Raw genomic sequence first — 25268 nt, 5'->3', positions numbered from 1 at the left:
TCTCTGGGTGTGGGGACAAAAACCCCCCACATCTTTCCAGAACCTAACCATTTTCTTTTCTTTTTCTTTTTTTTTTTTTGGACTTTTGGATCGGACAGATATGTGTTCCAATCCCAGCTCTGTGATTTTGGGCACATTACTTAACCTCTTTCAACTTCACTCTCCTTATCTGAAAAAAATGGAGACAATATTACCTACCTTACAGGACTATGGTGAGGATTAAATGACATAACAAATAGCATAGTTATATATAGTGGGTATTCAATAAATGCTCATTCCATTTCCCCTTCTCTTTTACTCCATCCCTTTCTTTCTCCCTGTTGCTTCCCTCCCTCCATCCCTCCCTCCTTCCCTCCCTTCATCCCTTCTTCTTTCCTTCATCCCTTCTTTCCTTCCTTCTCCTAACTCCACTGTTTTGGATATGAGAGTGCTGCAGCATAGTCAAAGTTTGCTTTGTCTTACAGCAACGGTGCTCTATCGAGTAAATTATCTTCAGCCTCAGCTTACCTCCAGGACAGCCTCTGCTTTTCTATACTCATTTTTCTTTGTCCTGTGTATATCCACAAATGACTAGATTTGCCTTCCAGTTTCCCACATTGGCTTGCCTGAAATACAATTATTCTGCCATATGCCTGATGGTCAACACGTTTTTCACAGCAAGGAAACACAGAGAGAGAGTGAGAACAAGGGAACCTGCAAGTGCCAGAGACAGTAAAAGCTCCAAGAGGTTGTGTTGATTGCAGAAGGCTGTTCCAGGAGCAGGGGCTTTGGAATGCAATGTAGGGCTCAACTGAAAAGGAAAAAGGGAAGGTCACAACTGGTTGTCCTGCTCTTGACTGTGAAAGATGCCATTTCATTATCTTTCAATCAGGCTTTATTGCTAAATGTTTTGTATTAGAATTAATATATATTTTAAAAGAGGCCTAATGTGAAAAAGAGCTAAGCCACATAACTGAATTAAAGAAAATCATAAAAATTTATTACCAAAACAACAACTGGAAGAAAGGGATCTCTTGACACAGATGATCTTGTCTAGGCTCAGAAATTGCGGTAACATGACAAAGCAGTGATTAAGCAGCTACTGATGAGGTTCAGATTAAATGATGAATGAACTGGCCAGGAGTTAAGAAGAAAGTGTTTAAGAGTGTTTGGCTCAGGGTAAGAATACATTTTACTCCTAATCTACCACTAACTTGAGCCCTTGTGACCTTGAGCCCCAGGTTGCAAAATGTTATCTGTAAAACAAATTGTTATACATGTGTAAGTTGCTGCTATTGATATTCTTTTACTTAAGGCCGAACATTTGTTTAGGAGGGTGATGGGAGAAGGGTTAGGACCCTTGCTTAATTAGCTCAGTTACATTCCTCTAATGCTGAGTTTCCCAACCTAGGCACCTTTGACATTTTGGGCTGAACGTTTTGTTGTCGGTGGCTGTCCTGGGCATTGCAGGATGTTTAGCAGCATCCCTGACTTTCATTCGTTAGATGTTTTTAAGACCCTCTTCAGTTGTGACATAAAAAAAATGTCTCCTGACATAGCCAAATGTCTTCTAGGGCATACCAGCCTGCCCCAGCTCTGCATTTTGAGAACCACTGCTTTAATAAAATAACTGAGAGATGACTCTATCTACATCTAGAGTTTCCCATGGAGTTACCATAAGACTTAAAAAAAATCACAAATCTTACTCTATTCCAAATTGAGTAGAGTAATTTACTCTATTTCATGCATTCATTAAGCATTTTATTGACTGTCTGCAGGCACTGTGCTAGACCCTTGGGGTACATAGATAACTATGATCTGATTTCTGCCTTCAAGGACTTTGCTTTCTATTAAAGATAGGAAGTAATGCCTTAGTCCATTTCAATTCAAGGCTGTGGAGTGCGGTGGCCGGATCTCAGCTCACTGCAAGCTCCGCCTCCCGGGTTCACGCCATTCTCCTGCCTCAGCCTCCCGAGTAGCTGGGACCACAGGCGCCCGCCACTTCGCCCGGCTAGTTTTTTTTTTGTATTTTTTAGTAGAGACGGGGTTTCACCGTGTTAGCCAGGATGGTCTCGATCTCCTGACCTCGTGATCCGCCCGTCTCGGCCTCCCAAAGTGCTGGGATTACAGGCTTGAGCCACCGCGCCCGGCCTATCATATATCTTAAGTCAATATACGGTATAATGGAACCGCAAAGGTGTAGTCTTCCCATTCACCCTAGGGGAAAGGTGTCAGTTAAGGCCTTGTTGAGAAGGGAGTAATCATATGAGACTATATTTCAAGTCACCAAACAAAAAAAAATTAACTTCCAGACATCTAAAATATCGCATTTTGATATTGTATTTTCTGCCTATCATTTCAAATTTTATATGTACATAATTTCTTAGATATTGTAGTAGAGTTCGCCAGAGAAACAGAATCAGTAGGTCACACACACACCGATAGATACACACAAACACACCTACACATATATATATACACATACCAAAAGAGATTTATAAGGCATTGGCTCTTGTGATTTTGGAGACTGAGAAATCCCCTATCTACTGTCTGCGAACTGGAGACCCAGAAGAGTGGTTGGTGGTATAGTTCCAGTCTGAATGCAAAAGACTGACGTCCCAGCTCAAAGATTCTCCCCTACTTCTCCTTTTTGTTCTATTCAGGCCTCTAAAGGATTGGATGATGCACACCCATATTAGGCAGGACAATCTGCTTAACTTTGCCTACAGATTTGAATGTTAATCTCATCCAGAAACACCCTCATAGATAACACCCAGAATAATGTTTGACCAAGTATCTGGTCACTCTATGGACCAGTCAAGTTGACCCATAAAATGAGCCATCACAAATATGATTAAAATTTTTGTTAGGTAGTGGTTCTCAAAGTGTCATCCCTGGACCAGCATCACCTGGGAACTTGTTGGAAAGGCAACTCTTGAGCTTCCTCTCAGATCTACTGAGTCAGAAGAAGCTCTGAGGGTGGGGTCTGTCAATTTGTATTTTATGAGTCCCCCATTAGAATCATGCTGAAGTTTGAGAACCACTGCTTTAATAATTTGCTTATTAATTCTTAAATGTATTAATAATTTACTGAATAAATATGTATAAAGTGTTAAAAAAAAAGAAGAGTATAATCTATATATTTGTATGTATTAAGCATGTGCTAATACACGAAATGCCTTCAGACAGTGTCTCATTTAATCCTCACAACAGCCCTCAGAGGGAGCATAGTCGTTTTCAGCCGTGGGTCAGTTTCCAAATACTCATGAAGCTTAAATGCAATTGTCCAGGTCTTGCCTCAGACCTACCGAATCAGAAACTATTTGGTTTTTAATATGTACTGTGATTGAGAATCACTGAAGTGGGTATTCTTTTTGTGTATTTTACATATATGAAAATTGAGGCTTTGAGAGGATGCATAATTTGACTATGGTGTCTGACATAGTATAAAATTGAAAAAGTATTTCATTGATTTATGTATTCATCTAATACTTACTGGCATTGGATGATTAAGGAGTCTGTCTGACTTTATGCCCCTAATTATTCAGATAAATATTGTGGCACATGCTACTTGGGAGGCTGAGGCATGAGAATCGCTTGAACTTGCAGTGAGCCGAGATCTCACCACTGCACTCCAGCTTGGGCGACAGAGCAAAACTCAGTCTCAAAAATACTAAACAAACAAACAAAAATCCCAAAACGACCCCCCACAAAACCCCCAAAAGCAAACACAGTATTTATGGTTTGATTTTATGTTCCTAAATCCTAAAGAAAGTGTCAGTGAATCCATCTTCCAAATATAAGGACTCTAGCTTTTCTAATTAGCTACTAGAAATACTGACAGTGTCCTAATTCATTGTTAATTCGGAATACATTTACCACTTTTACTATGTAAGGGTTTTTATGTTCTAGTGTGATACAGTACCTGGACTAGTTTGCCAGGGTAGTGACTGAAACAGATTAATTTATTCACACCAGGACGAATACAGTTAGGATAATGCTGCACTGCTCTTGCTCTCATGAACCTTTTAATTACCTTTGCCTTATGCCCTTTCCACATAGATTAGATCACAGAAGCTCAAAAGGACAGTTTCATTGTAAAGGGAGAGAGCCACTTGGAGTGAGGTCCTTAAGCCCTTTATTTTGGATTTCTCCTCCCCAGTTAGTTGGGTGGCAATTCAGAAAGATAAATTTTCATTTAAGATACTTTATTAAAAAGCCACTTTGAATTTATAAGAACATGTGGAATGGGAGATGTCCTCTTGTCTTAGAATTTGAGACCTCAAAGCTTGGGACACTGAGTGACAATCTCCTCCATACTTCAGAGACTGGTGCTGGATCCAATTCCATAGGAATTACTGAAAATTGGCCAGATCACCAACTGGTCTGTGATCTACCTCTGTTCTATTCAGACCTCTTTTACAGGGAAGGGAGGCAGATGCTTCTCTCACCACCAAATCACATGTTGGGAAGCCGCAAGAGTCCTGTGTGTGGAGGTCATGGTCATCTACAAAATGGTAGAATGTCATCTCAGTCCCTGACTGGATGTTTGCCAAATTACGAAAACCAGTGGGGTTTCCCCTTGCATCTAGCTGAGCAGAAAGTGAGTTTTCTCTTGAGAGAAACTGATATGTGACTCTCCATAATTTGAAGCAAAATGTGATAATAATAGGTCTCTGCTTCTCTTCTGGAAAAGACAAAGGATAGAAATCAAAGTAGAGCTGCCTTTAACTGCAGGGCAAGGAGGAAGGAGTCAGCAGTTTGTCAAGCTGCACGTCCATTGCACTTCCTGTAAGTCAAGTGGACCCTAAGAGGGCTGCCTACTGGGGCAAAGCTGAGATGTGGGGGTAATTCTGAGCGGTTGGCTAAAGAGCTCATTGTCTATTGAAGGAAACGTGTGGGGCATAGGAACTTGTTGAGAGTCTCTGAAGAATCTGCAAATGTACTTAATGAGATCCAATATTTGGAAGGATGCTATGATGGAGGGCATCTGATAGTCAAATGAGAATTATAAATTAGCTCCTTTTTTGATCCCTGCCATCTCCCAGGATTCAGAAATGAAAGGGCAAGGTTGAGGGTGGGATAGGGAGAGAAGAAAGGAATATAAAAAACCAGAACAGAGTCCTCCCTTGTGTCTTCTCACAGCTTCTCTTCCCCTCACACTGGAGCCATTCCTGAGCTGACAGGAGGGGACGCTCCAAATCAAGTATTAGATTAATGCTTTGAGTTAGGTAAGACTGAACTTTTTAATACTGGATGACAAAATTGTTATCATGAAAAGAAATCTGAAAGAGACACTGTCAAGGCTAGAGGAGGAGAGACCTGACAGAATGTTTGAATGCAGTGATGGGAGAAAAATGAAACTGTTTCCTGATTGCTACCGAGTCCAGCTCATGCAATAATGAATAATGAAGAGCCCAGATTCCTTACCAGATAAACTGTAGAGAAAAGGAATGATGGGAGAGGATTCTGTTTTCTAAATTATAAACTTAGAAAATCACTGTAGTGAAAGGCTTCATTTAAATAAGAGGCTAAATTAGAACGTTTCCTTGATACCTTCAGACTTTAAAAATCCGTACTTTTTTTGGGGGGGGGATAGGGGAGGAGTGTTATTTTTAATACATTGTGGCCAAGAATAATTTGTCAGATCTCAACAGGCAATATGGCAATACGCTTTTTTTTTTTTTTTTTTAAACAAATCTTGCCTCAGGTTTATTTGTACAAATAGCACAGGAGGACACCAGCCCTCTGCAGACGGCAGTGCAGGGCGGGTCACACCAGTCCTTCTGTCCTTGTATTGGCAGATGGAGATCTCTACTTTGAACCCTTTGTAGTGGCCTGGGCACCTTTGGGAGCCTGAGCTGGAACTCAAGCTGGAGCTGCGGCCTGGGCCTCGGTTTGATCCTTAGCCTTGGCCATCTCTGGCCAGCACAGCCTGAGCCATTTGGCAATGTGGGCACGAGCATGCTTCCCAAGCTTGGAGTGGGCAACGTAGGCAAGTTGATGGAGCTTGTGGCTGACACCGTTTGGGATCTCGGGCTTAACCTCCTTGGGCTTTACGAGGGCCTCGGCATGTGCACTCATGGCCTTGGCATTGTTGGCCTGCATCTTCTTTAGGCCCTTCTTGTTGTGCTTCTTGGCAAAGTGCATGTTCCTCAGGAATTTGGGGTCCACCCCTTAAGAGATTCATATCTTTGTGATTGGAATTTCTTGAGGCAATTTCTGTGCCATATTCGGGACCAGTTTTGTGTGGTGTGGTTCTTGGACTTGACCATGTCTGCACTGTAATCCGCGGCTCCTGAAGCCTGGAAGAGAATGCTCAGTATCCTTTTGCATATAACTGGATGTCTTGGTCTATTTGCATTTACTATAAAGGAACACCCGAGGATGGGTAATTTTTAAATTACCACCGCAGGCTATACAAGAAGCATTGCATCAGCCTCTGTTTCTGGTGAGGGACTCAGACTGCCTCCAGTCACGGTGGAAAGAAAAGAGGAGCTGCTGTGTTCAGAAATCACAAGGTGAAATAGGAAGCAAGAGAGAGGAGAGAGGCAGGTACTAGGCTCTTTTAAAAAACAGTTTTCACAGGAACTAAGAGTGAAGATTCACTCATTTCTGTGATGACAGCACCAAGTCATTAATGAAGGATCTACAGCCATGACCCAGACACCTCCCATTAGGCCCCACCTCCAACACTGAGGATCAAATTTCAACATGAGATTTGGGGGAACACATATTCAAACAGTACTACCTGGGATCCAATGTTATTTTAGAATACTGTACACCTTTCCCACACCATTTCATTCCATATACATTATTTTTATGCATCATCATAGAAGAGTTTTCATTATATTTCTAAAATTACATTCTCCGTTGCTGACAATGCAGCTTTAACCAACAATTGTTGGTCCTAATAGTGATATTAACTATTTGGCATTTTTATATATTTTATGCCAGTGGACCATAATGGCTTAAGGCTTTCGAGTATAAGCCGGTTCATTTAGTTACCTCCACCATTTCTTTCAACCAAGACACACAAGGAGCAATTTTAACAGACTCTATGTTCAATTTTTAGACAGTGAGCTTTGGTTTCTGGAAACAGCTTGATCATATAGTATAATATAAATGCGAGGTCCCCCTCCAGTTTCTTTTTTAAGATTTTGCCTACTAATGTGAATGGTCTTTGATTCTTTTGGTAATGAAAGGATTAAATAATTGATGTCATTATATGTTGAGTTTGGCTATTTTCATCAGCCTTCAGGGTCTGGCTTGTCTGCCTTTTAAATGGACAAAATGGAGTAACATAATTTGTGTTTAAAAATTTGATTGCCTTAAAGTATTTCTGACTTTCTGACATGTGTTTATAGCTAGACTTTATGGTTAGTAGGTATCTGAGAAAGAAAGTATCTTTCCTCCCACAAGTACTAATTCCATCTTGTAGGTTTTGATTTTTTAAAAAAATCTCTGTGCAGTATACTAAACATATGGGCCCTCTTTTCTTTTCTTTTTCTTCTTCTTTTTTTTTTTTTTTTTTGAGACAGAGTCTTGCTCTGTTGCTCAGGTTGGAGTGCAGTGGCTCAATCTCAGCTCACTGCAACTTCTGCCTCCCAGGTTCAACTGATTCTTCTGCCTCAGCCTTCTGAGTAGCTGGGACTACAGGTGTGGCCACCATGTCCAGCTAATTTTTTTATTTTTAGCAGAGACAGGGTTTTGCCATGTTGGCCAGGCTGGTCTTGAACTCCTTGTTTCAAGTGATCCACCCTCCTCAGCCCCTAAAGTGCTGAGATCATAGGCATGGGCCACTGCCCCGGGCCCTAACTTATTGTTCTGTTTTGTTCCTATGAATTCTTCAAAAGAACTAACTTTGGAGTGTTATGGCCCTTTCTGCTAACAAACTTGTTTATATATGGTACTTAGTTTATTTTTCTACCATGAACAGGCAGCTATGGACCTTGTGGTTGAGACAACATTAAGTAAAGACAAATATTTGCACCTGACTCTCAATCCACACATTTCAGAGCTAGTCATATGAGACGCTCACCCCGTGATAACTCATTGTTCAGAATGCTGCATCTTTTACTTCTTGGCTAAGTTTGTAAATCCTACAACTTAAAGTTTTCCTTTTTATTTTTATTTTTTGTTTATTTGTAACTAATGTTATATCTGGAAACTAGATTTGTATCTTTTGATGCTAAAAATATAATATTTTAATTATATGCTGTAGGTAGTCTTTTTTTTTTATTTTGAGAAGTACTTAAATAAAAGACTGTCTGCTGTTAGTATTTTATCAATAGATGCTTATGGAGTGTGAGTCCTTCCACAGAGACATGCTCACTGGATAGTTAACAATTTTCAACTAGTAAAAATATGCATGCAAAATACTATGCTTGCTCCTTACATGCTGAATTATTAAAAACATCCAAAAATTTGATCTGAGATCTTAAATGCTGACCATTTGTGTTATCTTCCTGAATTACCTTTTAAAAAAATCTCCTGGTTGGCTGGTTCAGATAGGCTGACTACTTGTGTGTGTGTGTGTGTGTGTAGATAGTTGAATTTTGTCTTCTTCAAATCCTCTCTTTTTGTTAAAGGAAAATCTATAGAGTCATTTCAGATTTGTTCTTCTATATATTCTGTCTTCTCTAAACCTTATTTATTGAGAAAACTTTTTTCATTATCAATTCAAAAACATTCGTAGATCTTAATATCTTTTATATGACTCCTATAAGAGCTGTAATTAGTAGGAAAGACATCTTTTAAATGCATTGGGTTCAAGTAAAAATGCTATCCATTTAGAATTCATACTGAAGAGGAATATATTAGTGTAGGGAAGTGAATGAGAGTCCTCTCGAAATGTTTTGTTTAGGGACCTAGAACTTATTCTAAGCTTCTGACTTACATTTTATTTATTTATTTACTTATTTATTTATTGAGACAGAGTCTTGCTCTGTCCCACAGGCTAGAGTACAGTCGTGTGATCACAGCTCACTGCAGCCTTGAATTCCTCGGCTCAAGCGATCCTGCTGCATCATTCTCCCAAGTAGCTAGGACTATAGATGTTTGCCTCCATGCCCAGATAACTGACGTAAATTTATGTATTCTGGTCAAGTTCAGCTGATTAGTCAAAGGCATTTCCTTTAATTCTGTAATGCCTTCTGTAGTCATCCAAATGGCACATTTTCCAGATTATAAATAACTCTTTTTCCTGTTTAATTAATGGTCATAGTTCAGAGTTCATTTCTTGACTGGAACCTCTACTTTCAGCAATTTAAACTGTGGATTTTAATTATTTGGTTAATAATGAGCATTTAAAACTCAAAGATCCCAGCTTTTAATCCATATTACTATTATTGATTTCAATATTTATAATATATGTTCCATTTTAGTACATATGGTAGATTTTATATGCTAATATTTTCATATTTAAAATGCTGAATTTAGCAATACAGATGATTTTGTAAGTGACACATAAAAATTGTATGTATTTTCAGTGTACAGCATGATATTTTATACATATATCCATTGAAAATGATTAAATCAAGACTGATTACATATCTATCACCTCACATATTGTTTGTGGTGAAAGTATTTAAGATCTACTATATCACCAATTTTCTAGTATCAATACATTATTATTAACTGTGTTTTACTATGTTGTACAATAAAGCTCTGGAACTTGTTTATCCTGTCTAACTGAAACTTTGCACCCTTTGACCAACATCTCCCCATTTCTGCACCTGCCCCCACAGCCCCGGGCAACCACCATTCTATGCTCCGTTTCTGCAAGTTTGACTGTTTTAGATTCCACATATAAATGAGGTTGGGCTGGGCGCGGTGGCTCAAGCCTGTAATCCCAGCACTTTGGGAGGCCGAGACGGGCGGATCACAAGGTCAGGAGATCGAGACCAACCTGGCTAACACGGTGAAACCCTGTCTCTACTAAAAAATACAAAAAATTAGCCGGGCGTGGTGGCGGGCGCCTGTAGTCCCAGTCACTTAGGAGGCTGAGGCAGGAGAATGGCGTAAACCCGGGAGGCAGAGGTTGCAGTGAGCTGAGATCCGGCCATTGCACTCCAGCCCGGGCGACAGAGCAAGACTCCGTCTCAAAAAATAAAAAATAAAAAAAAATAAATGAGGTTACAGTATTTGTCTTTCTATGCTGGGCTTATTTCAGTTAGCACACTGTATTTTAGGTTTATTAGGATTTCCTTCTTTTTATAAGACTGAATAGTATTTATTGTATTTTATGTCTATCTGTCTATCTATCTATCATTTATCTATCTCCATCAATCATCTGTTTGTCTATCTTTGGAATTTAAGAAAGTAGAGAGAATAACAAGAGAAAAATATTGGTGTGTTAGATGTTTTTCTGTGCTATTTCAGTTACTAATCACAGAGCTTGAGTGAAATTATTCTAACTATTTATTTAAACTCATTTAGCTTGAAACTTTTAAGAAATCATAAAAAATGAATACAGAACTATATATAAACTACATATCACTAATTTTTATAATTCTTACTCAAAATTTACTTGGGAAAAATATAGAAACTATATTTATGAACTGTTTAAGGAGTATAAAATATTTATTTAAAAGCTATTAAAAACTGGTTTTTAGCAGATCATCTTTAGAGAATGTCTTTGGAGCTTTATAGTCATGAGTTTTTAATGTTAGATTAATTTCATATGAAAGACAAAAGTGAAACATTAAGAAACAAACTGTTTTGAAGCTAATGCAATTTATAATCACAGTATATATTGGAAAGACTTAAAAACTAGGAGAAATTACATAAATGAATATCCCGAGTAAACAATAGCTAACATTTATTGTACACTTAGTATGTGTCACACATTTTTAGGTGTTTTGTACTTATTAACTTGTTGAACTCAGTAATGTCCCAGAGTAGGTACACAATAGGATCAGGGGAATATACAATGAAGAATCAAACAGAGAAGTAGCTCTGCTCTCAGAGAATTTATATTTTAAGGGGAGAAGACACAATTAAAATTAGTAAAGAAAACATGTAGTGTGTTATATGGTGGTGAGTTTTATGGGGAGAAATAAAGGCATAAACAGAAGAAAAGGAGTATGATGTGTGAATGTGGTGGTCTTTCATTTTAAGAAGTTATTCAGGGAAGGGCTCACTGAGACTGTGATATTTGAGCAAAGACCTGAAATCAGTGGTAAAGACATCTGGATGTCTGAAAGATGAAAGGCCCAGAAAGAGGGAAAAAGTGCAAAGGCTCCGAGGCAGGAGCATGCTTTACATGTTTGTTTCAGAAGCAGAGATACTCATGACCAGGAGGAGAGCAACCAGAGATGAGGTCAGAAAGTTAATAGAGGGCCAGATTTTGTAGACTTGGGCTTTTATTCTGAGAAATATGCAAAGTTAATCAATGGTTTAAGAAGAGACATTTTAACAGGATTCCTCTAACTACTATGTTGAGAATAGACTGGGGGCAAGAGTTAGAAGAGGAGGTCAAGTATGATGCTGTTGAAATAGCCCAAGCAGGGATTATGGTACTTGGATCAGAATAGGGGTGGAGTGTGGTGAGAAGTTGTTGAATTCTGGTTATATTTCGAAGATAGAGCCAACAGGATATGGCGTCTGAAAGAGAAGAGTCGGTGAGATGCAAGGCTTTGCCCTGAATCATGGGAAAAGCATTGGGAAGACAGTGGAAGAAACAGGTTCACGAAAGGAAGATCAAGAATTCAGTTTTGGACATTTTGGATTTGAGATGCCCATTAGACATCCAAGAAGAGGTAGATCTTCACTACACCTCTGTGAAGTAGTTGCCAGTATTGTCCTGATTGTGCAAACAAAGTAACATTTAGAAAAGTTGACTTCTCTTTATTCATCAGCAAGTAACAGAGGCAGCATTCAAGCCTGGGCAGCCTGACATCACAGCCCCTGCTTCTAAGCACCATGAGATCTGCATCTAAGGATTTCAGAAATGAGTACAGTCGTGTTGATTCATATAAACTTATAATATGGAAAACTCTACCATCCATCAGATCTAGGGCTTGTGATAGCTTAGATTAAAATGGCTCTTCTTAAAGGAGCATTTAGGTGGGGTGTGGTGGCTCATGCCTGTAATCTCAGCAGTTTGGGAGGCCAAGGCGGGTGGATCACAAGGTCAGGAGATCGAGACCATCCTGGCTAACACGGTGAAACCCCATCTCTACTAAAAAAATACAAAAAAATTAGCTGGGTGTGGTGGCGGGCGCCTGTAGTCCCAGCTACTTGGGAGACTGAGGCAAGAGAATGGCGTGAACCCTGGAGGCGGAGCTTGCAGTGAGCCAAGATTGTGCCACTGCACTCCAGCCTGGGAGATAGAGTGAGACTCCCTCTCAAAAAGAAAAGAAGAAAAAAAAAAAAGGAACATTTATCAAACCTTAAGTATTTTGGTTTCTCTCTCTCTCTCTCTGTTTTTATCTCCATCTCCAACTCCATCTCCATCTTCATCTCTCTATTCTCTATCTCATCTCTATTTCTTTTATAAAAATATTTTTATTTTACTATAAAAGACATCCCATCCATCTCTATTTCTCTCTCTCTCTCCCCTCGCCGCCCCCACCTTTACTCTAGAGAACTGTTTTCCACATCTGTCTAGCTAGGGTGGCAGTTTTCTGTACTACATAGCTCTTAATAGCTTGTGAGAACAGTTCTCATTTTGGCTACTCCATTTCTGGAGCTGTTTGTATTTATGAGTCTTAGTCACAAGCTCTCCAACATTTTAGCTTTCAAAAAGTTCTTGCCATTCCTGGTTACTTTCTGAATGTTAGTTGAACCAACATTCTACTTTCCTAGGAGTCTATAGTTAATGGCATTGTTCAGGCTTAGTGTATCCTACATTTCCATTTTGTCCAATGTGGTTATGGTTAACTCACCACACAGCAGCTGTTTAGGTGTTCTTTTGTCAATTAATCTAGCCACAAAAGGCCAGCTCAGATTTTTTGGGTTGCATTGTGCACTATAGAACTCAGCAAAACAAACTATTACAATAGAAATATATACCCTGTGTATTAAGTAGGATAGCGTTGGTGTGGACTACTCTAAATAACTTGTCCAAACAATTGTGGAGTTAAAAAATAACAATTTTTATAGAATTATGCATTATCTGGGCTAAATTTCCTACCAGCTCCTAGGAAATATGTTATATCTTGGCATGACAGCCTTAGAAATATGTATTTGTAAATGAATGGCTGACATGCTATTAACTATTGAGCAATACATTCACCAAATCAATAAAAATGTAGTGCATAGTCAATAATATGATTCATTTGTCACTAGGTGGTTGGTCCCATCAGAATAAGTACATTATAAAATGCTAAATTTTTTCCCTTCTACATTGTACACCGTATTACCCCATGATTAAACTAAAGTGTTAAAGTCTGAAATCATTATATTCATACTTACAAATAATGATACATGTGTCTGGAAGCATTTGGTGAAACAATATAATCAGCTGAGGGAATTTAATATTAGGCTGTATCGAAAGTATGTGTGACAGAGTTAAGAAGCTTGATTATCTATTAAAAATGTGGAGCATGTAGAAATTAAGTCATTTTAGGGAAAGAAAATGATTTTTGGGTTTTCTGTTTGACTAAACTTTAGTAAGCATTTTGATATGCTATACATTTCCTCTAGAAAATAGGAGTGATAGTACCCCTCTTCACTGCACTATGATTTCCAGAGTCGCCCTAAGGCTTCTCTCATTCTTTATTGTCCTTGTTTATTTTCTCAGTAGAATGTGTACTGCTGTTATTCCCTTACGGACCCAGCTGACCTGGCCAGCTCTTTCGTGTTTTACTCCTGTTAGTTCTTAAGCGTGTTGCATACAAATGTCCATAAATGGATACTCAGTCTTCCTCCTTATGTACCTTTTATTGTTGAAATAATTTTCTTATATTACTTAGATTCCCACAATATGGTCTTAATACTTCTATTGACTGGACCAAGGAGAAGACAGAATCACATATAGGAGAGATGTATTTGGTAAGGTAGAAATAGTACCTGGGTGATATTGTAGAGGGCAGGCCTTGGTCTACAGGGTGTTCATAGGAGCGGAGCTCCAAAAGAGGTGGGTCACTGAGGGCTACTTGCTCCACAGTTTTGCCTAAGAGCCAGATCTGCTTCTGCTTTTATATCATTAGGCAGTTTGCTTTATCAGCACTGCTGGCTTATAGTTAAGTATCAGAAATATTTATTATTGTCAATATTTTATCAAAATGTATCTGTTTAAAACTGCATGAATTTTAGGTGACACATAACATCCCAAATTTAGTGACAGATAATGATTTGCTATTAGGTCATTCTTGCTTAAGTCAGGTACACCAAAGCCAAATGGCACTCTTTAGATCATTTACTAAATAATATCAATGTGGACTTTGTGTCTAGGCTTTCTTAAAACTATATTACTGCAATGCAGTCTACTTGAAACAGCTTTTGAAAATGCAACTCAGAAAATGAGTGAAGGCTTATTTCTTAATCGGATAAGCCACAGGGGGAACATTATATTTTTGTCCTCTAGTTCCACAATTTACTTCCAGGTGCAATTCAAGGTGTTGACTTTGATGCATTTTGCTTTCTTCACTTAAAAAAAAAAAAAAACTTTTTCCAAATGCTACCTCATGAAGGTTATTCAGCTGAGACTACGAGAAGTTGAGACTTTCGCTGACGGTCTTGAGATTTGCCATATTTGCTGATGCATTGAGTGCGTCAGTGCATGGGGTGCATAATTATCTTTACCATAAATATATTCGGGTAGAAGATGCAAGTGCTATTTCTGAACCTCAGTATGGCCAAAACACTGTACGTGTTTCTCAAAACAACAAAAACTCCCATAGAAGAAGGAAAAAATATCTTTTTTTCTGGCTCTCTTATTTGAGTTGTACGCCATATTAAAGAAAATATTCTTGTGACAATTTACCTGACACTTACTGGAGTAGCTTCTATTTTTTTCATAAAATAAATCGGCCTAGTTTGTGGCAATAGAGCTTATTTGGGGTTGGGTTACGCTCCCTGTGTATAATCATTGTCACTTTTAGTAGTCAGGACGATACCCAGCAACGGTTAAACACATTCATTTTGGCCGGGCGCGGTGGCTCAAGCCTGTAATCCCAGCACTTTGGGAGGCCGAGGCGGGTGGATCACGAGGTCAGGAAATCGAGACCATCCTGGCTAACATGGTGAAACCCCGTCTCTACTAAAAATACAAAAAACTAGACGGGCGTGGTGGCGGGCGCCTGTAGTCCCAGCTACTCGGAGGCTGAGGCGGGAGAATGGCGTGAACCCGGGAGGCGGAGCTTGCAGTGAGCCGAGATCGCGCCACTGCACTCCAGCCTGGGCGACACAGCGAGACTCCGTCTCAAAAAAAAACCAAAAAACAAAAAACAAAAAAAAAAACACATTCATTTTGTATTACTTGTGAGGAAGACACTCTAAGGAATATTTTCATTTTTCTGTGCATTGATAAACATGCAATTTTATTTAAATAACAAATTTGTGTTGTTAAAAATGTCAAACAATATGGAAGAATTTATAATAAAAAACCACAGTCCTTAGCCACACCCTTCCCTACCCCCAGAGGTGACCAACGTTTAACTGTTTTTGTTTTGATTCTTCCAGTAGTTATATCTATATTTCTTTTTTCTTTTCTTTTCTTTTTTTTTTTCTTTTTTTAGATGGAGTCTCCATCTGTCACCCACTCGGGAGTTCAGTGGCGCAATGTCTGCTCACTGCAACCTCTGCCTCCCAGGTTCAAACGATTCTCCTGCCCCAGACTCCTGAGTAGCTGACATTGTTATATCTATATTTCTAATCAATATATATCATTATTTCTTGCTTTAGCACCTTTATATACTATTTCCTTTTTTTTTTTTTTTTTTTTTTTTTGAGATGAAGTCTTGCTCTGTCACTCAGGCTGGAGTGCGGTGGTGCAATCTCAGCTCACTGCTACCTCCGCCTCCCGGGTTTAAACAATCCCCTGCCTCAGCCTCCCTAGTAGGGACTACAGGCGCATGCCACCACGCCCAGTTAATTTTTGTATTATTAGTAGAGATGGGGTTTTGCCAAGTTGGCCAGGCTGGTCTCAAACTCCTGATCTCAGACGATCTGCCTGCTTTGGCCTCCCAAAGTGCTGGGATTACATGGGTGAGCCACTGCGCCTGGCTGTATTTTCTTCTTGATATGCTAGGTTAAGACTGAATTTATTTATATTACTCTTTACTTCCCCGTTCCTCTTTTTCTACATATGATCATATCAGTAGTCTGTTTCCCTACAGGTTAACTTTGGTACTTCAAAAATATAATCAAATCTGTATTTCTTATTTCATTGACAATGGACAGTACTTCTGAACTCTCTACTTTGTAAGACAAACACATTATAACTCCCAGTTTTTCTTCCACTTCTTTTTACCTTGGTACTTCTCAATCTTCTAAGCTAATAAACAATATTCCCTCTAAAATGACCAGATAAATATAATATGTCTGCAGAGCTAGGCACAGTGCGTTAGTAATGTATTTCCTTCTCTGTGGGTCTATGGAAGTTACACTTCTTTCTCAACAGGTTTTATATAGGACTTCTCTGCCACTCAGGGGAGAATATTCTAGCTTCAAATCCCAATGAATTATCTGTTTAAACACTTCACTATTAGACTTTATCATATTCTTACCCTTTTCATAGTTCTCAATCCATTCAGTTCCTTTTTTCCTCTGATGACCTGCCTCCTAGAATGCTGTATCCACTGGATCCAGTCTGCTCTGATTACTCTCTGGGGTCATTCCAAAGCTGTCATTGTGAGACTTACTTTCAATGTTCCCTGGACATCACCCTGTTTCTTGGATCTTATGTTTTCTTTATGGCTTACATCCTTAAGTTAACATCTTAAGGAAGGGTACACAGGAGATAAAGTGAGTGAGATCTTGCAAACCACAAAGATCTTTATTCTACTTTCATACTTAATTGATCAAATCATTTGGCTGGACATATATTTCTTGGTTGAAGTTTTTTTTTTTTTCAGAACTTTGAAAGCATAAATTCACGTCTTCTAGCACTTAGTGCTATGCATTAATAAATTGAGATACTATTTCAGAGAAATTGCTCTACCAATAATAAGTAGTCTATATTCTATTTTTCTCCTTCATTGAATATTGGTGTGGAATAAAGTTAATTCAGAAAACAACAATCTCAGGGATTGAAAAGCTTAAATAATCTCATAACTGGCCTTTGTTCCCCTTCCCAGTGTTATTAAATCATATTTAGAATGATTCTAGCATATTAGTTGCTTTTTCAGACCCTAAATCTTAAGCATTTGCTTTATTTTATACATTCATTACAGGCCATCTCTCACTGTCTCCTCCGTTAGTGACTCGTAGAAGTGGTATCACACACTTCTAGTTATCTACATTTTTGCCTATTAGTAATTTACCCTCAGTTCCCTTTCCTTTCTTTTGTTATCCTACAATATTGAACCAGGCCATCCTATACGACTTTTGCTTTTTATGGCTTTGGAATTAGCAATTACTCAGAAACTTTCATATACTCTAATCTCATCTTTCTTCTTTCTTTCTCACTGTTCTTTTAACAACGATGTCATTGCTCATAATCTATAGTAATATAATTTGCATATTAATGTTTGGCTACTGTCAGACAGTTCTGCTTAGCAAATTATGCAAAAAGTTCTAATGCCAGGACAGAACATCTATCTTCTGGGTGACTTATGAGGTTGTCATCTATGTGGGGAAGCTGTACATAGGAAAGTAGCTCTCTTTTCTGTTTCACATTTAGTTTTGGAAAAAGTGCAAAAAGTTATCCCTGAGAAAACCAGGGACACCCAAACACCTGCAGAAGCAGTATGGCTCTGTCTGAAATAATCCACTTCTAAGATCACATGATCATTAGGCTATGGAGGCTGAAAGAGATCATGTAGATTGAGCACCCACCCTTGTCTCCAGTCAACATTGCTATCCATTACTGGATTGGGAAAATATGAAGCAGAGATGGAGTAACATAATGTAACAGATAAAAGTGTGGGATCCATAGTCAGACAATGAAATCCAGATTTTCCACTTACAATTGTGATCTTGGACAGGTTAATTAGCCTCTTTTTGCCTTAGTCGTCTTAACAGTAAAACAGATATTGAAAATACCTATGCTATAGAATTGTTAAGATTAAGTGAGGGGCTTCAAATGTTTTCAATATTAAGTAAACATAAGGTGTTATTTTTATTACTTTTAGAGCATGTAAAGACCATTCCTTTAAGTTTGTGCTGAAATCTTTTACTGGCTATAGCCAAAGAAATGCATTGTCAGTTCAACTGTTTGAGTGAAGTCTTTTTCTTTCCTGCTCTGCTCTGCATTGTATAAAACCAACTTAGTAACATAATTTACATATCATTCAAATGCATATATATGTTTGAGAGTGATTTTTAAAGAATCTAGCTGCATTTTCACAATGGTTTTAATACAAAGTTGTTAGAGATGATAAAAATATTTACCTTTTAGCAGTATGGTTTATTTTCATACTGGTACTGAAGCTTTGGGCCTGTGCTATTTTTGAAGGACTACTTAAAATTGCTGTAACAAAAATAACACATATTCTGCTTTAACTGCAACTGGACTGACCTTTTATTTCACAGACTCATTCTCATTCTTTTGAAAGATAAGATATTTTTATTAGTATTGATAATTTCATTCTATCAAAATGATTTCTAAATCTCATAGAATTTTAGTTGTTATAAACTGGCTTGAGGTGATGCCACATGTGTATTTTTATCATAAATAGCTAGTACTAGAGTAATTCCTCTTCCTTTTAATTTTATATGCATTGTGCTCTAATCATTGGGCACTGAGTCTCAATAACCTCTGGTGCTGTGGCATTCCGTTTCCTCCTGGTTCTCACAACCTCCAACGCTGATTTCAGAACTGCCTCATTACTGCATAATGTTCCCAGTTCATTGTTATAAACAGATAGCCTGAAGTGAAATGTATGCTGTTTAAAGACAGCAGTGTTTTCCTTTTTCAACATTTGAATAATACATCAGTGTGAAAAATAACACCTTCAATATTAATAAGTTTTGGATGTCAAATAGGATTTTTAAATTTTGTATTTCAGATGCTACTTCATTACCTACAAAGGTCTATCTATACCAGGTAGAAAAAGCATTTTATATTTATTTGGTAGCTTTTCAGTGTCAGACATTTTGCATAAATTGTACTATTTAATTCTCATAATGGTTCCTGGAGGTAGGAATTATTACCCTCATTTTAGAGAGAAGGAAATTGAGGATCAGACATAAAATGATGTGCGAAACTAGTAAGTGAAAAACTAGGACTTGAACCTAACTCTGATACCAAACACTGCTCACCTGTTCTACATTACTGCCTGCAGTGAAGGAGGAAATATGTGTGGCAAAAACGGAAATGGCTATGGCCATTTGGAAGAATAGTTCTGCCAAGGACCCCTTTACAGAATTATCCCACTTCTACAAAAGACTCTGATATAGATACATTTTAATTATAAATTTTGTTCCCATACATGAGGATACAGCACTGGCCATAATTACTGCTGCTGTTGTAACTTTGTGCATTAGTGGCAGTTTTATGAGGCTAGCTGAATTTTCCTTTTTACCAAGAGCTTGATTGTTCTCTTTAGACTTCTCTTTGTCTCCTGCTGAGATCTTGTTAAACATTTTGAGGATGAACTAATCAGTGTTTTGCATCCTTCCAATAAGGTGAATGCTTTTGTTTTCAGCATAATTTAATGTGAGAATATTCCGATGAAAATAGATTGAAGATTCCTTCAGCAGTTATGGTTGGGAAAAGTAGGCTGGCATAGTGATGGTTTTGGGGCAGGCAACCTCATTAAATTTTAACCTGGGGAAGAGACTTCAGATAAATGTTTGTAATGGTCAACAACTTATAGATTATTTCTAACCATGTATTTTCTGATTCTCAGCATTAATGGTTCTAGGTCATTTGCAGATATTAAAATTCTACCATGGCACATGTTTACTTGTGTAACAAACCTGCACATCCTGCACATGTACGCCAGGACTTAAAATAAAAATAAAATTAAAAATAGGCCAGGCGCAGTGGCTCAGGCCTGTAATCCTAGCACTTTGGTGGGCCGGGGCGAGTGGATCATGAGGTCAGGATATCGACACCATCCTGGCTAACACGGTGAAACCCCATCTCTACCAAAAAGACAAAAAATTAGCTGGGTGTGGTGGTGTGTGCCTGTAGTCCCCGCTACTCCGGAGACTTGAGGCAGGAGAATGGTGCGAAACCAGGAGGCGGAGCTTGCAGTGAGCCGAGATCGCTCCACTGCACTCCAGCCTGGGAGACAGAGCGAGACTCCGTCTCAAAAATAAATAAATAAATAAATAAATAAATAAATAAATAAATAAATATTAAATAAAAAGTAAATCAGGGTTGCGGAAGCTGTGGAATTAAGGCTTATGGGTCCTAACTTCTCAGGTAAAGAGCCAGATTATTCATTCTATTTGGTGATTATGTAAAATTAATTACAAAGCTCTTCTCTGAGTAGAAAAATTAATAAAAACTATTGCAAAAAAAATCCTTTTGGGGGACTTATGGGAGGAAGGTGATTCGTTCACAAAAATCATGATACCCAAATTGATAAACTTTTGATAGTGATGTTAAGGCTTGAAAATCAAATTTGCTCTTTCTTTTCCCCAGTGGGTCACCTCAACATAAATTAAGAATGCTTAATTTGAAATTAATTCTCCCAATGAAGAAACAATTCTATTTTCCTGTAAACTTCTTCTTTGGGTTTAGCGTAGTAGATTACAGTAGTTTTTGGGCTCACAGGTCAAACTAGTCCATTTGATATTGATCAGCATACTGCAACTTGTAACAAGGAGCCAGTGTGTATTTGTACAGTGGTGAAAATGTGTTTTGATGTCATTGATGGCAAGAATTGCCACCATGTGTAGAGATGGGTAATACACCAGTTGTTTTTTTTTTTTTTTTTTTTTTCTACATGCTAGATAGAGGCTATAGATTTTAAATTTCAACAGTATAATTCAGTTCTTACCCTATATTCTCTATCGCTAATGTGAATCTTTTCCAGTAAAACTCTTTGAAGACAGTTCTTATGATTTGGTTTAAAACAGAGCTGGAAATCATAAGCTTTTTGTGTGATTTTCAGACACCTATATGAAAACTGACGGAGTCAAATGCCTCAATATATAATGCAATAGAACAACTGTGTTATTTGCACTTATTATGTGGTTTAGGATAATGCGCTCTTGTAAATATAACAGTTTGTCCTATATTTGATACCAAGACCATGGTCCTGGCTTGTCTTTTATAGGAGACTTGTAAATTCCTCTAGAACAGAATAGAAAACCAGCTATCTATATAATTTATTTTAAGGTATTCGTTTAGTCATTCTGAAAAGTTTTTTACTATCATTTAAAAATAATATGTAAAAATATTTTTTCTAAATAGTATTAAATATAACTTCTCAATTGGGAAGATACAGTAGAAAATTTCAGTCAAGATTTTGGCATGCAGAGTAGGTAGAGCAGACAAAGCACATCTTTTACAGAACGGTTTCTGAATAAGACCCTTTCTGTTTAGGTGTGACACATTTACTCATTGAAAAAAAACCCTCTCTACCCTTATCTTTTCCTCATCTTCTGATACTTTTCTTCAGTGTTAATGAGTTGGTAAGGAAATGGATCCTGAACTGTTAATCTCTGTAACTGCTTCACTTAGTTTTACATTTCCCACAAAAACTACTCTTGAGATTTTACGTGAAACTCGATTTACATCCCAAATTCTTTTATTTTCCTACCAAAGGAGGGATTCTTTTTATCCATACTTTTACAAAGTGTTCTTGTATAAAACTACACTATGATGATATTAAGATATATGTAATCTATATTTAAAATCCATGGAATCTAATGATTGCCTATCAAAGAGAAAAATTAAGAGAGGTTTCAGTAGCTGAAAGAAACACAAACTAATCCCAAACAGACAAAAATTTTTGAAGTGTAATATACTAGTGTTTTTGTAAAAATGTCAATGTTTTTCCTTGAACTGTTTCTTGAGTTGTTTCACATATTGAAGATTACTATGGTATCATGACAGCTAGAACAAAGTATAGGAGAAAAAATGATAGACCACTAAGAAAGATGAGTGGTCAACCCATTTGAAAGAGAGACTGTGAGAGGATACAGATCCTGAATTGGCATAAGGTAAAGATTAAGAAAAAATTTCACAAGACGTAAGAGACAAAAATTATAATTTCTTTTTTTGTGACACAGTCGTCTCACTCTGTTACCCAGGCTGAAGTGTGGTAGAGCCATCATGGCTCACTGCAGCCTCCATTTCTGGGTTTAAGCCCCCCAAGTAGCTAGGAGTACAGGTGCAGGCCACCATACTCGGCTAATTTTGGTAACTTTTAGGGAGATGGGGGTTTTCCATGTTGCCCAGGCTGACCTTGAATTCCTGGGCTCAAACGATCTGCCTGCCTCAGCCTCTCAAAGCAGTATGATTACAGGTGTAAACCACTGCACCTGGCCTAAAAAATATATTATCTTAGCGATTTCTTTAAAATCTTGATTTATAAAAATAATAAGAAATTAAAATTATAGAAAACATGGTGATATAATTTTGAGGTTTATTTCTAAAAACAAAATGAAAGACGTCTAAGAATTAAAAACATTTTCCATAGAGGAGTGCTGATGGATCTGGGGTAGAAGAAAATGAGAATAATAAAAAATGTGGGAAATACTAGTATTTCTTATATGACTACCTCCAAGGAGGAGTTCATCAAAATTTTATCAAAATATTCTAAAATTGTGTTTTTTAAAATTTTTCAAATTTATTTTTTAACTTTTATTTTAGGTTTGGAGATATAGGCAAAGGTTTGTTACATAAGTATACATGTGTCACAGGATTTTTTTTGTACATATTGCTTTATCACCAAAGTATTAAGCCCAGAACCCAGTGGTTATCTTTTCTTCTCCTCCTCCCTTCCTCCCTAAATTGTGTTCTTACAACAAAAAATACTACATTAATGATGGCTTGATAAGAAGTACAACTGCATCTTCAAATAAAATTTTCTCATTTTGCTTATTCCAATGCAAATCAGATTATAACTATCACTCTGTGTTAAATTACAATAATAATACGCAATGAATTTAAAATAACAGTGAATGATAACCTCAAACATTTTTCATCACCATGTTGAAAATGCCAACTCTTATTCTGCAAACAGTAGAGACAGGGTTATCAGGATATTGGAGAGATTTTGTGAGATAAAACAGTTAAAATGTAAAAGCACTTTATTTTCCTTTTAATTTTATTCAGTCAGCAATTGTGGGACTCTTCCAATGCTTCCCAAATGCTAAATTCATTAAATATTTATTGAATACCTATAATATTGAAATATTGAGCACCTACAGTATTGAATGTCATAGGTGTTGGTGACATAGGACTGAAAAATACCAAAATTCCTTTCCTCATAGTACTTATACTCGTCTGAGAAGAGACAGACAATAATAAAAGTAAAATGACAAATGCATGTAAAGTATGCCAGTGGGTATTAAATACTATATAATAAAAGTCAGGGTAAGAGTAATTTGAAAAAACAGCTGCCTTATCCTAGTTTCTTTGTAATGAAATATTTCTATTCTTGTTCTTCTTTTATCAAGAAATTTACTAATAATAAGCTCTGAAAGTATACTGGGAGACTCCATGTATAATTACACATAATTGATTTCCCCGCTTTTTAACATATTACGAAGGACAGATTATGATTCTAGTAAATTTGGATCATGCAGAGAAAAAATTTCAGATAAAAGTGATCCATGAAAATAGAGACTGACATCTTGTTTCCTCTAAGAAGCCACAACTAAATAGCTGGCAAAGTGTTGAATTACCGTGTGAACACGTAAATGGGAGTCTTTGCAAGAAGTAGTTTTAATCAGAGGTAGTTTTTAACCTTTCTATTAGGATTTTTACACCACATGTAGCTAAATAGGATGGGGTACATAATTTGTTATCAGCATAGTTAATGTATTTATTGGTATTTACTGAAAATATACCTTTAAAAGGTAACTAAATTAGAAATCTGAGTAAAATGTCAACCCATTTGCAGATATAATAGGTGATTCATAATAGGTGATTAACAAACATCTTTTTCGGGGACAAGCCTGTTTCAATGAGTAGAAACTGAGCTTCTTCCATCTCTGGAGGTATTGGTTGAGTCTTGGGGCACAGGGAGGCAAAGGACCAAATCTGCTGTAGACAAAAGTTTACTGGGACAATTAGAACCCAGGCAATTTTTAAAGTGTACTTTTGTAAAAACTGCTTTATGTAATTCACATGTGATACCAGTCAACTATTTAAAGTGTCCAATTTCATTTTTCTTTTATGATAGTCACAGAGTTGTGCAACTATCACCAAAATATAATTTTAGAAGATTTTGTCTCCCCTAAAAGAAACCCAAAACTCATTAGCAGTCACTCTCCATTCCTCCAACCTCCTGCCAATCCTAGACAACCACTTGTTTACTTTCTGCCTCTATAGGTTTGCCTATTTTGGATACTTTATTCAGACTTCTAGTGGCTAAATATTATTCCATTGTATGAAAATATACCACATTTTGTTTTTCATTCATTAGTTGATGGACATTGGGTTATTTCCATAACCCAATTAATCTATTGTTAATGTAGCTATAAACATTTGTACACATTTTTCTTTGGATATATATTTTCATTTCTCTTGGGTATATACCTAGGAGTGGAATTGTTGTATCATATGGTAGCTCTACCTTTTTGAGAAGCTGTCAAACTGCTTTCCAAAATGTCTGAATCATTTTACATTCCTATCAGCAATGTAGGAGGGTTCCAATTTCTTCACATCCTCACCAACAGTTGTTACTGCCTAAATCTTTTTAATTATAGCCATTCCAGTGGCTATAAAGTGATATCTCAGTGTGGTTTTTGACTTGCATTTCTCCAATGACTAATGGTAAACGTCTTTGCATGTACCATTGGTCATGTGTACATATTCTTTGGATAAATGTCTCTTCAAATCCTTTGCCCATGTTTTATTTGGCTATTTGTCTTTTTTATTGTCAAGTTATAAACTTCTTTATATATTCTGGATACAAGTCTCTTAGTAGATATGTGACTTGCAAATATTTTCTCACATTCTATGGGTTGTCTTTTCACTTTTCTGATTGTATCATTTGGAGCACAAAATTTAAAAATTTTTGGTAAAGTCCAAATTATAGAGTTTTTCTTTT

The 25268-nt window shown here is 37.3% G+C and overlaps 1 protein-coding gene and 1 pseudogene across 3 annotated transcripts in view; one reads left to right on the top strand and one right to left on the bottom strand.

Annotated features, from left to right (window-relative positions):
• SLC44A5 (solute carrier family 44 member 5) overlaps positions 1 to 25268 on the top strand; it is a 412555-nt gene that overhangs the window by 28135 nt on the left and 359152 nt on the right. The gene's annotated exons all lie outside the window — the stretch shown is intronic.
• Positions 5794 to 6254, bottom strand: LOC112628880 (annotated as a pseudogene).

This window comes from Theropithecus gelada, chromosome 1 (assembly GCF_003255815.1).
Source record: "Theropithecus gelada isolate Dixy chromosome 1, Tgel_1.0, whole genome shotgun sequence".
In the NCBI taxonomy this organism is placed as follows: domain Eukaryota; kingdom Metazoa; phylum Chordata; class Mammalia; order Primates; family Cercopithecidae; genus Theropithecus; species Theropithecus gelada.
Note: the sequence above shows the minus strand (reverse complement) of the source record. Positions and strands in the feature narration are given on the sequence as shown.